Genomic DNA, 15,348 nt, shown 5'->3' on the forward strand with positions numbered 1-15,348 from the left:
TATTTGCCGAAGACTGAATCTCTGACAAAAAGCTTGTTATTGTTGTAGTTATAAGGATTTATTTTCAATGGAATCTAATCTCAGACTTCATCTATCACATGCAAATTTACATACAGAAGGCCAGATTCTCAGCTGGTGTAAACTGACATTGCTCTGTTGACTTCTATGGAGCAATGTCAGTTCACACCAGAAAAGAAACCAGTTCACTTACTAAAACAAACACAAAAACAACAAGCCAATCCAAGAGCTTAATGCACAACCATAGGTCTCTGGCTTTCCAGTGACATACCTCATCCAGAGCAAAATAGGTTTGGAAGACTTTCAATGGAAATTAACACACATTAAGCCAGATTCATGTCCCTACTCTGACAACACTTCAAAGCTGCAGAAAATATGGTGGATCTGCCCAAAGGAGGGAATACCACGGCCAGCCATTGGTATAAGGAGCATTCCTGGTGTAAAATCTGAAGGTCGGGGGTGTCCGTGTTCTCCGGATCCTTTGCTGGTGTGGGTAGCTGAGCAGAACTTAAAAACTACCTTTGTCTCTCACCTTCCTCAACTGTACTGATGTATACTGGCTGCAGCTGAAAATCTAGGCCAGGCTTGAGAAATTATAATATAGATTGGACAAGCTGGAAATACTGTACACAGTATTGTAGAATTTTTCATTGCAGTATGTGGCTCACATCTGGGCAAAAGTAAATGTATTGGTTTGTTTAATCTATCTTCCGCTGACATCAGATATTTATTATTTTGCAAATATTTTATATTCCTCTTGCAAATTTGGTCATATGCATTTTATAGGTATTGGAGGGGAAATTTTTTGCAGTATTGCATGTGTCTGTTCAAGCATACAGTGTTGTAGGAATGTTTAGAAAAAATATTAAAAGAATACAGCAAACTTTTTGTATTATATCCAGGTATCTTTCACTTCTGTTTAAAAATGCTTTGGTTCTTCTGCTAAACAATAAAAATAATGTTATCTGCATCTTTGAATCTGAAACATTTGACTGGAAAACATGTTTTACTTGCATTTTGGGCAAAACTAATCCTAAAATTCTAATCCATGGCTACTAAAATGACTGGAAACTTAATAAAAAACCCGATGGGTGTCTAAAAAATGTATGAAAGATGATGAATTGGCATTTTGCATGCAAGTATATTCACATGGGGCTGTATCTGAGCTCCTTACTCAGTACTTACAGTACTCAGGCAAAACCGCCACTGAAGTGAACTGTGAAACACTCATCTTCATTTCAGTTAAATGACACATGTAATTGTGTATTCTCATTGACTTCAGGGGCAGTTTTGCCTGAGTACTGTAAGTACTGAGTAAGGACATCAGGATTTGACCCCACAAACTGCATTTCAAATAAGCTGATGGGCAGCAAATATATTTTCTTTATCTGGAAATAATGAGCAACTTTATTGCTTGTATTTACAGCTTTAAGGCTATAAGGAACAGAATACATTTCACACACTAATACTATAAAGTAGTTTTACAAGCAGTTGCAGAATTAAAACTGGAGTGATAATAAAAAGCTTTGCATGTGATCTGTTTGCGTGTTAGCAATCTAAACTTTACTTTTTTTATGGTCTCCACAGATTCCATATACAGCTGTAAATGGCCCCACTTCCTAAACCAGCTTTCCACTCCCAGTAAATACTAACCCATTTATATCTTGTGGGTTTGTTTCAAATGTTTTAAAGTGATTAAATGTGGTAATAAAAATGAACATTGGCTAAAACAAACAAAAACATGCTGTATGTGTGTGGGGGGTGCTATTTGGAGAGTAGTTGCTATACTGACTTCGCGCAACTAGAGGATCCCTCTTTGCTAGGATAATACTTCTGTTGGCAGCTAAGTCACTTCTACAGCCAAAAATGTGCCAGCAGTGTGGCACAAAGCACCCACACAGCACCTGGGCCATTTGAAATTTGGAGACTAAATTCAATTTTTGAAGTGTGAAAGAGAGGAATTTTAAACCTGTTTCAAGCGCACATCTCAGCACAGCCTTCACTGTGGCAGAACTAATATTAGCCATGGGCAAAATTCTACTCAGCTTAGACTCCAAACTGTTGGAGGTATTAGCACTCTGGCATTTCTATTACTTACACGCTGGTGATGTGATGAACTAACTGCCTTGGCACCAAGGGTGTAACCTTACTTCTCTTGCTTCTACTAAATTTCCCCCCTCAACTTTGCCCAGACTGTCCCTATTAGGTATAGATGAAGTTACTCTTCTTCCAGGATTATTTTAGAAGACTAGTATTAGAAGCGCTAGTCCTATTCTAACGGAAAGGCCCAAACCCTTCATTTCAAATGGCCAATTACAGCCCTGGTAGGAGCAGAGACAAGTCCCATTGACTTGAATTTCTTAAATTTTAAAACTTGTCTTGCTTATATCGGGGATTAAATTGATTGTGCCCAAACAGGAGCAAATGATATCCTCATTCATCACAGAGAATTTTTAAGAAGAAACAACCTGCATGAATTCTCTTCCTTTTGGGATCTTCCACAAGATCTTAGCCCATAAATTTCACCTTTCGTGTTATGTCTAGATCACCATTCTTCCCAGACATTTATCCTTTTACTTATCCACTATCCTCTTTTCTACCCTCTTTCTTCTTATACACCTCTTTTCCCCATTTCTATTTTCCGTACTGCTTTCTTATTTAAATATTCAAGCACTGTCATAAACATACACCCTCCCCCACACAGCAATAATAAACAGACACTAGTGTGGTATACAGACACCATGACTATTGTATTAATTAACATTATTTCTCATGACTATAATATACTTTACCATTTCAATAAATTGTAAGTACATTTTTTGGATTGTTTTCAATCAGTTTTTGTTATTCTTACTCAGTATATTTGCCTACAATAAAGTTGAGAAAATGGAATTTCTGGCAAACCCGCAGAGAGAGGATATTTAACAAACACACCCACACCACTATGGATAAGAAAAGCTGTGTGGGCAGGCAACCCAACAAAGCTGTTGACAGATTCTATATATAAATAGCTTCTTTGAAAACGCCTACCAAATTCATAAAATGAAAAGGAGTACTTGTGGCACCATAGAGACTAACAAATTTATTTGAGCATAAGCTTTCGTGAAGTCTTTTCAAAGTCTCTCCCTATGGGAGCAAAGTCTGTGCTGTACATGCCATTGATAATATCTTTTACTGTACACCATGAACACTGACATTGCTATTATGACCATGCACACCCATGCATAGCATTGATGCAACTATAAATCCATTATATTCCATAAAATAGCACTTTAGAGCCAACTGCAAGTCTGTTCTGCAGTAGCTGGGGAAAGAACGATGCACACACTTCCCATTTTGGTTAGGGCAGTCCCAGCTGAAGAAAGCATCTCTTTCAGTGAGACTAATCATGTGCTTAAAGTTAAACAAGTGCTTAAGGGCTGTTCCAGATTGTGGCCCAGGACTGTACCCAGACAGTTTCTCTTACAGTAAGGGATATATTATTTCCTGATTTTAAGACAAAAATACTTTATTTTTCAAATAGCAGACATGAGACCAGAGGCAGGAGTGTGAGGCGTGAAAATTTCAGGCTTTTCATCTTCCCACTGTTAAGAAGGCTATGTGTGTTGTTCTACCCGGAAATCATCTCAGTCTCCCCATCTGGTGCCCCTACCTTTCTTTGTCTTTTTCCTCTCAAATTACATTCCCCCTCTTTCACGTTGTGGATGCTGCCAACGTTGTCAGCAAAGGCCAATGGTCAAGGAAGCAGGACATCAGTGGGACTATTCATACATCCAGTTAAACACAAGGTTAAGTGCTTTGCTGGATAAGGTCCTAGGAGCCTTAACATTCAATCTGTGCTACAGGGAATGTCCTGCTCCATGGGGTGAATCTCACAGAGTAATGACAGGTGTCAGAGTAGCAGCCGTGTTAGTCTGTATTCGCAAAAAGAAAAGGAGTACTTGTGGCACCTTAGAGACTAACCAATTTATTTGAGCATAAGCTCACAGAGTAATGAGTTCCTATTTTACAGAATCACACAACCCCACTTCCTGCAGGACAGGTGGAGTTTAAGACTTCAGGCCTGCAGAGATTTATTCTGCATGCAGCAGAACAGTACCTGAGCACAGCAGCAGGTCTCAAGAAAAGTCACTGTCATTTGCCCAGAGGATCTACATGGCTTCGGCTATCACTCTTCTATTGGATTCGCCACTTTCATGATACTACTTTGAATGGTCACTTAGAATATGTGCAAAAAGAAAAGGAGTACTTGTGGCACCTTAGAGACTAACAAATTTATTTGGCCACTGAATGCATCCGATGAAGTGAGCTGTAGCTCATGAAAGCTTATGCTCAAATAAATTTGTTAGTCTCCAAGGTGCCACAAGTACTCCTTTTCTTTTTGCGAATACAGACTAACATGGCTGCTACTCTGAAACCTGTTAGAATATGTGCTAACTACTTATGCTTAACAATCTGTTCCATTTTGCATTTAGCTGAGACACTTGGAGTACCTTTCCCAGACCCAAAGAAGAGCTCTGGGTGGCTTGAAAGCTTGTTCCTCTCACCAACAGAAGTTGGTCCAATAAAAGATATTACCTCACCCACTTTGTTTCTCACATTGGTTTTGCTGTTGCTGAGATTACTGAACTTTTCACACAATGTTCCATCATCAACATTATTTTTTATTATTTGTATTACTGTGGTGCCTAGGATTCCCAGTCAAAGACCAGGACTCCATTGCGCTAGGTGCTGTACACACACAGAACTAAAAGACGTATACTGATACTATACCACAATATAAGCAGCTTAGAATTTAAGGTTTGGATGATGTTTAATTAATAGGAGAGAAAATTCTTAAAGAATAAATACCTGGGCAACTGCCTGCCCTTCGAGGCCCTGGTAACTAATGCTAGCCATACAAGAAATAACCGAGAATTTACCAGAGCATTTCTAATTATGTCCAACCGCAGAAGCCTTATTTTCCCCAAATTCACTAGGTTGTCTGGAGAATAATCACTGGCAAAAAAAGCCCCCTAAATATTGATAATTATGCAGCTACTGTCTTTAAAATGAGTGGGAAATTATGAATGGAGGTAAACATGCAGGTGAAATGAAAGGATTTTGTTTGGATAATCGATTTTAAAAGCACCAAGAAGCATCTGGGAAGTGTTACATGTTTACCTTTGGCAGAAAGATTATTTTTAAAGCAGCAATAGAAGTGACACTATTAGGGAGTGACTTGATGATGGACTTGTGGAATGTGAATTGAGGCCTGTCGCAGAACATCACACATCATTCCTAGTTGATGAAGAAATAGGATCAGTAACTGAGAAACTGGAAAGATCCCGTCACATCATGATTTCTTGAGGAAACGTGCCTCAGCATGTTGAGTTCTACTACTTAGAAAAGGTGGTAAAGAAAGAATATTCGGCATTGTTGTCACAATTACCCATATTGCAGAGTCTGCACTAAAGCAAACACTGAAGGCAAGAGTCCTTCTACACCTGGTAGAGCATGGGGCGGGGGAGGAGGGAAGGGATTCTCTGATCCTTGGGTTGCCAGTCCTGTCTGAAGGAGCAAGGCAGAGCAACCTGAAGGCTGCTGTAAAGTAGTACTGACTGCAACAACCTTTAAAGGGCCAGTCTGGTGGTCAGGAATAACCAAATTGTAATAGCTCTCCAGAGATAGGACCCCCTTCCTGGTATCCACGGCCTGATGGCTCTATACTGCCCAGAATTTTCCTTAGTCCACCAGAACCACCAGGTAGCCACTGAAACTGGCTTTAAGGTTGCTTTCAGACACTGACACAGAACAAATCAATATTAGCAGGGGCCAGAATGTGGTTTTCTTGAACAAAGAGGAGTGTTTCATAGTCAAAATGTCCAAAGACATCAAATCCCAAAAGGTACATACTCTAATAGGAGACAGTATATACACATCAGGAGATCCTTATGAACTGAATTAGGACTAAATTTGAAATGCCTAAATATATCATCCCTCAAACACAGCTCCCACTGACACTGTCGGGACTGGATCATACACTTCATGGATCAATTGGAGCAAAAGACCCTACCTTTATATTCTGAAGTCCATTTCCAACCCTTCTATGTAGTTTAAAGCATTTGCATTTATTGTCTGACTTCAGAATGCAAAAAAGATGATAGTCCAATTTCATGTCCCTGCATTTTGAACTATATTTGTTTTCATTTAGAAGTGTGATGAAAGAATCCTTTTTTATTTGATAAGTAAACAGGTTCATTATTATTATTGTATGCATTCATAAGGCTCTCATCACTGTAGTATCTAGGCTATGCTGGCTTGAGAGCACTTGGAGAAAGGACTGTTTCTCCTATACAGTATTCTATTGCATTCTCAAAGCTATATTAAAAAAAAATGATTGATTGCATGCTGGTTGCTATCCCCTGCCCTGTCTCAGGGGGATTCATTCCACTGGCGCCGATATTTTACATCTATATAGCAACTTTCATCACTTTACAAAGTACAGCATGGGCCCCAATTCTGCAAAGAATTACTCTTGCACCTATAGTTATCCTCGTGGAGTCCGACTGTTACCAGAGGGAGAGGTAAGTGAAAGGAATCCTCAACACAGGCTACAGAGTAGAAGTGGAATTTCTCTAGAGCTGCTACTGTATTAGACGACTTGGCTTGCCTGGGTGGTTGGTACATGTGCACAGTGGGGCACGATGAGGTTCAAGAAATCCTCCCATCAATGTGGAAAACAGGGCCCCTGATTCCTTCCCATTTTTTCAAACATCAAGTCTGGGCAACAGGCACCATCAGGGAAAGACGTGGGCTGCAGTGGCTTCTCCTCTCTTTCTCCTTTGTGCATGCTGTTGGAGCTGTGAACATGATGGGGATTATGGGTACTACACAGTGCATCGCCCGTGCACACACAGCTGCTCTGGTGCAGCATGCACAAGGAGTGGACGCCCTGCAGCAGCCATCACTGGAGCAATATTAGGCTTAGCCCATAGTTCAGTAGCTGTCTAAGACTCTGATTTATCAAGGTCTTTAAGCCTCTGCTTAACGTTAAACACATGAGTAGTCACACATTTAAGTTCCTTGCTGAGTTAGAGCCCACAGAAGTGGCAGCCTCAAAGAGAGTTGAGCGTTAGCATTTTGGGGCAGGCCTGCAAAACAACTCTCTCCACAAATTTATCTGTTTCATGTCCACCAGCCACTCAGCACAGATCCAGGCTGATGATTTTTAGATAGGGTTAGTGAGGTGATTCTGTGGGTTACACCTCACACTTACCTGTCTGCTTTTTCATAAAAAGTGTACGTGGCGTGGCAGAACAGGGCAATGTTTAAGTCTCCCCTCCCCCGCCTCCTTCCACAGAAGTGGAATCCAGTTGCTGGGTCTTTCAACCCTCACTATTTGTTGACATTGATTTATATTGGTTATTTCAGGAAAAAAGCTAGAAACTTACCTTAAAAACAAAAATGACTCAGATTCATCTTCACAGGGCCACAGGTTTGAACAAGGGACCCGTGTGTGCCCCCTCCATCTTATCAGTGTCATTAAAAACTACCAGCCATGTGGCCCTTTCTCCATACATAATATCTCAAACTATGATATCACAAACTCCTGCTAATGTTCCTTAAAAGGATCAATTCTTCCACAAATTAATACTAGCGGGGAAGAGGGAATTAACCAGAAGTTATACAGTGAACGACTAATTTCATAACCCTAATGATCTAGAATGTTTCTCAAATGCGGCCACCGGGGGTTTTTGTGTGGCCACAACAGCTTTCTGGGCAGCGATTGGGGCTAAGGGGGAGAAAAGCATTGGCCCCTCCCACTTCCTCCTTTTGGCTCCTGGATGCACTGCCCTGCACCGCATCTGGAGAGAGGTGAGTTCTTGACCAACCCTGGGGAGAGGGGGTTTGGGTGGCAGGCTCCAGCGGCAGGACTTCAGGAGCCTAGCTGTGCGGCCCCCCAGCTCCTGCCACAAGGACCTAGCCTTCAGCTGCAGGTCTTCAGCCTCCGGCTCCTGGTTCCAGCTGCGTGGTAGCAGGTGCTGGGCTCCCAACTCCAGTCCTGGACTCCAGCCATGCAGTGGCAGGCACTGGCCCCAGGTGCCGATGACCCCAGCCCCAGCTACACGGCAGTGGGCTCCAACCCCTAGGTCTGGCCGCGGGGCAGCTGGTGCTGACACCCAGCCCCAGCTGTGGAGCTTCAGTCAGTGTCTGGCCCCCAGTTCCGGATGTGTGGCTCTAGCCCCTGGCCCTGATCCCCTGCTCCAGCTGCTCAGCAGCAGGTGCCAACCCACAGCTCTGGCAGCACAGCCCCAGCTCCTGGCACCGATGCCCTGCCCAGCTGCACAGCAGCAGGTGCCAACCCACACCTCTGTTCCTGGCTCCAGCCACATGGTGGAGGGAGCTGGCCCCGGATGCCAACCCTTGGCTCTGGCTGCACAGCAGCGAGTGCTGACTCCTGGCTCCAGCACCCAGCTCCGATCCCTGGCTTCAGCCACGCAGTTCCTGTCCCCAGTTCCATGCTCTGGCCACAGGCACTGAGCCCCGGCCCTATGGCAGCAGACACCAGGCCCTGGCTCTGGCCACGCAACAGTGAGACTCATCACCCATCCCTGCTGCCTCCCACAGCCCCGCATCTATCCCCGCACATTGCCCAGGGCCCCCGCTGCATCCCTTGGTCCTGGATCCACCCCACCATTACCTCTGGCCCCTGCTGCCTCCCCCTTTCGTCCCCGCCCCCATCCAGGGCTTAAGGGGTCCTGGGGCTTGCTGAGAAAAGTGATATTAACAAACATGCAAGTATCACTTTTCACAGCAGACTTACTAGTTATCTGTGAAAAGTGATACTTGTATGTTTGTTAATATCACCTTTCCTAGCCTCCCAGGTAGCTACTAAGTGAGCTGTGATATTAACAAATATACAAATATCACTCCCGAAGGGGGAGGCAGCGTTATTTTTACTACTGAGTCTGCCAAAAAACCCTTCAAATATAAATTACACCGAAAGCTTGTGCTCTAATAAATTTGTTAGTCTCGAAGGTGCCACAAGTACTCCTGTTCTTTTTACTGATTTGGATGTGTATATTTAATTCTTTTTCCTAAAATTAATTAAATATTTTAGAAAAAGTGTCAGTGCAGCCACCAGTGAGCATCGGTGGCCGCACTCTGAGGCCACCAGTGAGAGTTGTTGTGAGAACCCCTGACTAAAACAACAAAATTAACAGTAACACTTCAACAGCTAAACATACAAAGGTCAAGAAAAATGGAAGCAGGGTAATAAGGACAAGATACAGGACAGAGAAAAGGACACACAAATATTACAGAGATATTCCTAAACAGAGGAGAGTTGGAGGCTCAAAAGTAAGTACCACACCAAAGTATGATTCAGCTAGAACACCAAACCTGTGGAATATAATCTGCCAATAACCACTGTTCTTGTATTCTGGCTACACAAAGCCACAGAAGCTTCACTGAGGCATAATATTGTCTTTTAATATGGTGGTTAATGAACAGTGAATACAGTAGCTTATTTCTGAGTCACACTATCCTATTAACACCACAAGAGGAGATTACTGCTTCTCACAGCAATGGATTCAAAAAGTAGCATCATTCTCTAGGTCCAAATTCAGCCCCTTACATCTGCCAGAAATCATATTTACCTGCAGTAACCAAGTTCTCCTGAAGACCATTCAAAATGTTTGAACAATAAGGACTTGGGTGAATTTGGCTTTGGCCTTAGAGAGAGACACATACACTGAAATTTCTCCTATGGTTGTGGTCACACCATCACAAGCATAACCTACTGGTGAGTGAGTGCTTCAGGTCCTTCCCAATGCCTGATGCATGGCGCTTGAGAGTCTTCCTAGCTAGAGTGTTTGGCTCTTTAGCTCAAGCTAGCTCTTTCAGCTCTGGATGTCCCCGGTTCAATCCCCATTGTGTAGGCCAAGATGTGACCATCATATAAGCACTAATGTAAACAGGTCATTGGCAACCTACTACCAAAGTTTCTTACACTGTTCAGAGCACATGTAGATGACAGTGGTAAAAGCCAGTGGTCAGCCTACATAAACATTCCCCATCCATGCTATGTTACCACAAGCGGAACTGCACTGATACAGCAATGGTAGAAAAATTACAAAAAAAGCTTGGGTCCAAAAAAGGACAGAGAACCAAAGATGAGCAAAGAGAACTTAAAGCTTCGCAAAACAAGAGAAACAGAGTTAAAGAAAAACAAAAATACAGATGCAAGCTAAGGGTCCCACAATAGAAATCTTTAAGACCAACTAAAATAAATTTACCCATAATACAGATATTAAAAAGAACCCATCCCTCAGAGGCAGAAAGATATGCTGAAATATTAAGAGTAAAGAAAAAAAATCTATCATTCTCCAAATTCTCAAAGGCAATGTAAATGATTCTTTCTGTTGCAGCAAACATACAATAAGGTAAAACCCACTCTTACATATATATTTTTTCAACTACAGTTTTACAAAATCACATCTAATATATAGCATTATCTGGTTTTTTAGACAGTAATCTAATAAAACTTCCCTTGCATTTTCCCACTCCATCTCTGACTCATTTCAGAGTAGCAGCCGTGTTAGTCTGTATTCGCAAAAAGAAAAGGAGTACTTGTGGCACCTTAGAGACTAACCAATTTATTTGAGCATAAGCTTTCGTGAGCTACAGCTCACTTCATCGGATGCATAAGGTGGAAAATACAGTGAGGAGATTTATATACACACAGACCATGCAAAAACCATACCAAACACATTGTAAGGAGAGTGATCACTTAAGATGAGCTATTACCAGCAGGAGAGTGCGGGGGATGGCGGGGGGGAGAGAAAACCTTTTGAAGTGATGATCAAGGTGGGCCATTTCCAGGAAATGGCCCACCTTGATCATCACTTCAAAAGGTTTTTTCTCCCCCCACCCCACTCTCCTGCTGGTAATAACTCATCTTAAGTGATCACTCTCCTTACAATGTGTCTGGTAAACATCCATTTTTGCATGGTCTGTGTGTATATAAATCTCCTCACTGTATTTTCCACCTTATGCATCCGATGAAGTGAGCTGTAGCTCACGAAAGCTTATGCTCAAATAAATTGGTTAGTCTCTAAGGTGCCACAAGTACTCCTTTTCTTTTTACTGTAACGAGAGTGATCACTTAAGGTGAGCTATTACCAGCAGGAGAGCGGGGAAAAAAACCTTTTGTAGTAATAATCAAGGTGGGCCATTTCCAGCAGTTGACAAGAACGTCTGAGGAACAGTGAGGGGTAGAGGGGGGGAATAAACATGGGGAAATAGTTTACTTTGTGTAATGACCCATCCACTCCCAGTCTCTATTCAAGCCTAAATTAATTGTATCCAGTTTGCAAATTAATTCCATTTCAGCAGTCTCTCATTGGAGTCTGTTTTTGAAGTTTTTTTGTTGAAGAATTGCAACTTTTAGGTCTGTAATCGAGTGACCAGAGAGACTGAAGTGTTCTCTGACTGGTTTTTGAATGTTATAATTCTTGACGTCTGATTTGTGTCCATTTATTCTTTTACGTAGAGACTGTCCAGTCTGACCAATGTACATGGCAGAGGGGCATTGCTGGCACATGATGGCATATATCACATTGGTAGATGTGCAGGTGAACGAGCCTCTGATAGTGTGGCTGATGTGATTAGGCCCTATGATGGTGTCCCCTGAATAGATATGTGGACACAGTTGGCAAAAGGCTTTGTTGCAAGGATAGGTTCCTGGTTTAGTGGTTCTGTTGTGTGGTGTGTGGTTGCTGGTGAGTATTTGCTTCAGGTTGGGGGGCTGTCTGTAAGCAAGGACTGGCCTGTCTCCCAAGATCTGTGAGAGTGACGGGTTGTCCTTCAGGATAGGTTGTAGATCCTTGATGATGCGTTGGAGAGGTTTTAGTTGGGGGCTGAAGGTGATGGCTAGTGGCGTTCTGTTATTTTCTTTGTTGGGCCTGTCCTGTAGGAGGTGACTTCTGGGTACTCTTCTGGCTCTGTCAATCTGTTTCTTCACTTCAGCAGGTGGGTATTGTAGTTGTAAGAATGCTTGATAGAGATCTTGTAGTGTTTGTCTCTGTCTGAGGGGTTGGAGCAAATGCGATTGTATCATAGAGCTTGGCTGTAGATAATGGATCGTGTGGTGTGGTCTGGATGAAAGCTGGAGGCACGTAGGTAGGAATAGCGGTTAGTAGGTTTCCGGTATAGGGCGGTGTTTATGTGACCATCACTTATTAGCACCATAGTGTCCAGGAAGTGGATCTCCTGTGTGGACTGGTCCAGGCTGAGGTTGATGGTGGGATGGAAATTGTTGAAATCATGGTGGAATTCCTCAAGGGCTTCTTTTCCATGGGTCCAGATGATGAAGATGTCATCAATGTAGCACAAGTAGAGTAGGGGCATTAGGGGACGAGAGCTGAGGAAGCGTTGTTTGAAGTCAGCCATAAAAATGTTGGCATACTGCGGGGCCATGCCGGTACCCACAGCAGTGCCGCTGATTTGAAGGTATATATTGTCCCCAAATGTGAAACAGTTATGGGTGAGCACAAAGTCACAAAGTTCAGCCACCAGGTTTGCCGTGACATTATCGGGGATACTGTTCCTGACGGCTTGTAGTCCATCTTTGTGTGGAATGTTGGTGTAGAGGGCTTCTACATCCATAGTGGCCAAGATTGTGTTTTCAGGAAGATCACCGATGGATTGTAGTTTCCTCAGGAAGTCAGTGGTGTCTCGAAGATAGCTGGGAGTGCTGGTAGCATAGGGCCTCAGGAGGGAGTCTACATAGCCAGACAATCCTGCTGTCAGGGTGCCAATGCCTGAGACAATGGGGCGTCCAGGATTTCCACATTTATGGATCTTGGGTAGCAGATAGAATACCCCAGGTCGGGGTTCCAGGGGCGTGTCTGTGCAGATTTGTTCTTGTGATTTTTCAGGGAGTTTTTTGAGCAAATGGTGTAGTTTCTTTTGGTAATTCTCAGTGGGATCAGAGGGTAATGGCTTGTAGAAAGTGGTGTTGGAGAGTTGCCTAGCAGCCTCTTGTTCATATTCCAACCTATTCATGATGACGACAGCACCTCCTTTGTCAGCCTTTTTGATTATGATGTCAGAGTTGTTTCAATGCCCCTCTGCCATGTACATTGGTCAAACTGGACAGTCTCTACGTAAGAGAACAAATGGACACAAATCAGACGTCAAGAATTATAACATTCAAAAACCAGTTGGAGAACACTTCAACCTCTTTGGTCACTCGATTACAGACCTAAAAGTTGCAATTCTTCAACAAAAAAACTTCAAAAACAGACTCCAATGAGAGACTGCTGAATTGGAATTAATTTGCAAACTGGATACAATTAATTTAGGCTTAAATAGAGACTGGGAGTGGATGGGTCATTACACAAAGTAAACTATTTCCCCATGTTTATTCCCCCCCTCCACCCTCCACTGTTCCTCAGACGTTCTTGTCAACTGCTGGAAATGGCCCACCTTGATTATCACAACAAAAGGTTTTTCCCCCCGCTCTCCTGCTGGTAATAGCTCACCTTAAGTGATCACTCTCATTACAGTGTGTATGGTAACACCCATTGTTTCATGTTCTCTATGTATATAAATCTCCCCACTGTATTTTCCACTGAATGCATCCGATGAAGTGAGCTGTAGCTCACGAAAGCTTATGCTCAAATAAATTGGTTAGTTTCTAAGGTGCCACAAGTACTCCATCTTTGACTCAGTAGCTCTGGAATTAGATGGTGATATGGTAATTGAAAATACACTTATAGAATCCACTGCTTCAAACAGATTCCCAGCTCCCCACTAGGATCTTACTTGCCAAATTCAGCAAAGCAAGGTCAGGGAGTTATGACTCTGTCTCCTCCATAGGGACCTGCACCTTTTGGGCTCATTTGTTCTTAGCTGGTAAGGCAGCAGTTCACTGATCTGACATTGTGATTTATTTTGAGTGCTAGAAACACCTGCACTAGTGTGAAGCTGAAAGATACCCGGGATATTTTTTTTAGTTCACGTTAACAAATAAATAATGATACAGTAGCAACTTTGTGGGCTGGAGTCCCTTGTAGTGGAATTAGGTTGTTTTAACCCCTTTCTAAAACTAGGCATGGATTAGAGAACAAGTGGGGTAAAGGCAAATGGCATGAGCCAAGTATGCCTGAGACAGGCTTGTGGTCTGGCTCAAGCACTACACAAAACATCTCTCTACTGGTGGGCCCCATCTGCCAGCAGAAGGACTGGTCTTGTGGTATAGTGAAGGAGATTCCAACTCCCATTATTTGGACCCTTGTTTTGGCCTACAGGGGGGTCTACTCTTTGATTTAATTGTCATTGCTGGGATTAAAATTTGCTGGGTAACCCCAGATTTGCTTCAAGTTTAATAAAGTTGCAACCACAGGCTTCTACAGTGAAACATGTGTGACAGTAGAACCCGGACAAGTAGCAGTAGAAATGGAGTGACAGGCTATTTTCACTTGAAATTTTCAAGCTAAACAGTAGATTCAGTTTTAGGGGTTTGTTTGTTTTTTAGTTTACATTCAAGGAGATAACATGAGATATTTTCCATTGCAAGATCCACAAAGTTAGAGTTCTTTAAAAATATCTTAGCATTTTCACATACCTTTCACAATTAAATTCTCTCTTTCATTGTCTAATTTTAGAACATGTCCTGAACATGCCTCTCGATTCTCTCACTCACTCTTCTCTTATTTCAGTTATATTGACCATTACTGTGTGTCCGCCATCTCTTTTATTGTTTTATAAAATCTTGGTTTTATTTATTGGAAGGTGCTACCTGGGTTTATATTGTTTCACACAAAACTAAAATGTAGGTGGATTAGGTAAACCAAACGGAACCTCAACCTTTTTAGGCTAAAGGCCCAATCCATGAGAGTTTTGCTTGCGTAAAGAGTGCAGGATTGAGCCCTAAATGGCCATTAGCATGGGAATATGTCACTTCCACATTAAAACATTTTCTAATGTCATTCTCCTTTTGGCATTTGTGTCAAAGCTCAGCTCCTGGGAAAAGGGTGATAAACAGTGGTCATGAAGGAAGCAGCAAACCTCTCAGAGTCTATTGCATTTCATAGCCTGGGAAACCAAAAGTGGCTGCTTTCTACTGGATAAGGATATAGTAGTATTTCACACTGTGCCAGAAAGTTCAGGAAACATTTCTGCTTTATTCAGCAACATATCACAGAGGGAACAGAGCAAAACTGAAACAATAACTCACACACACTAGGGTCAACAATATTTCTGAGATTACCAGAAGGAACAGCAGAACAAATAACGTGGAAGCTTACATGAGGTTGTGGAAGCCATTAAAAAAAAAATCTA

At 42.4% G+C, this 15,348-nt stretch overlaps 1 protein-coding gene across 5 annotated transcripts in view; it reads right to left on the reverse strand.

The window, feature by feature from the left end:
* ZNF385B (zinc finger protein 385B) overlaps positions 1 to 15,348 on the reverse strand; it is a 305,313-nt gene that overhangs the window by 16,781 nt on the left and 273,184 nt on the right. The window lies entirely within an intron of this gene.

The sequence above is a fragment of the Natator depressus genome, chromosome 11 (assembly GCF_965152275.1).
Source record: "Natator depressus isolate rNatDep1 chromosome 11, rNatDep2.hap1, whole genome shotgun sequence".
Lineage (NCBI taxonomy): Eukaryota > Metazoa > Chordata > Testudines > Cheloniidae > Natator > Natator depressus.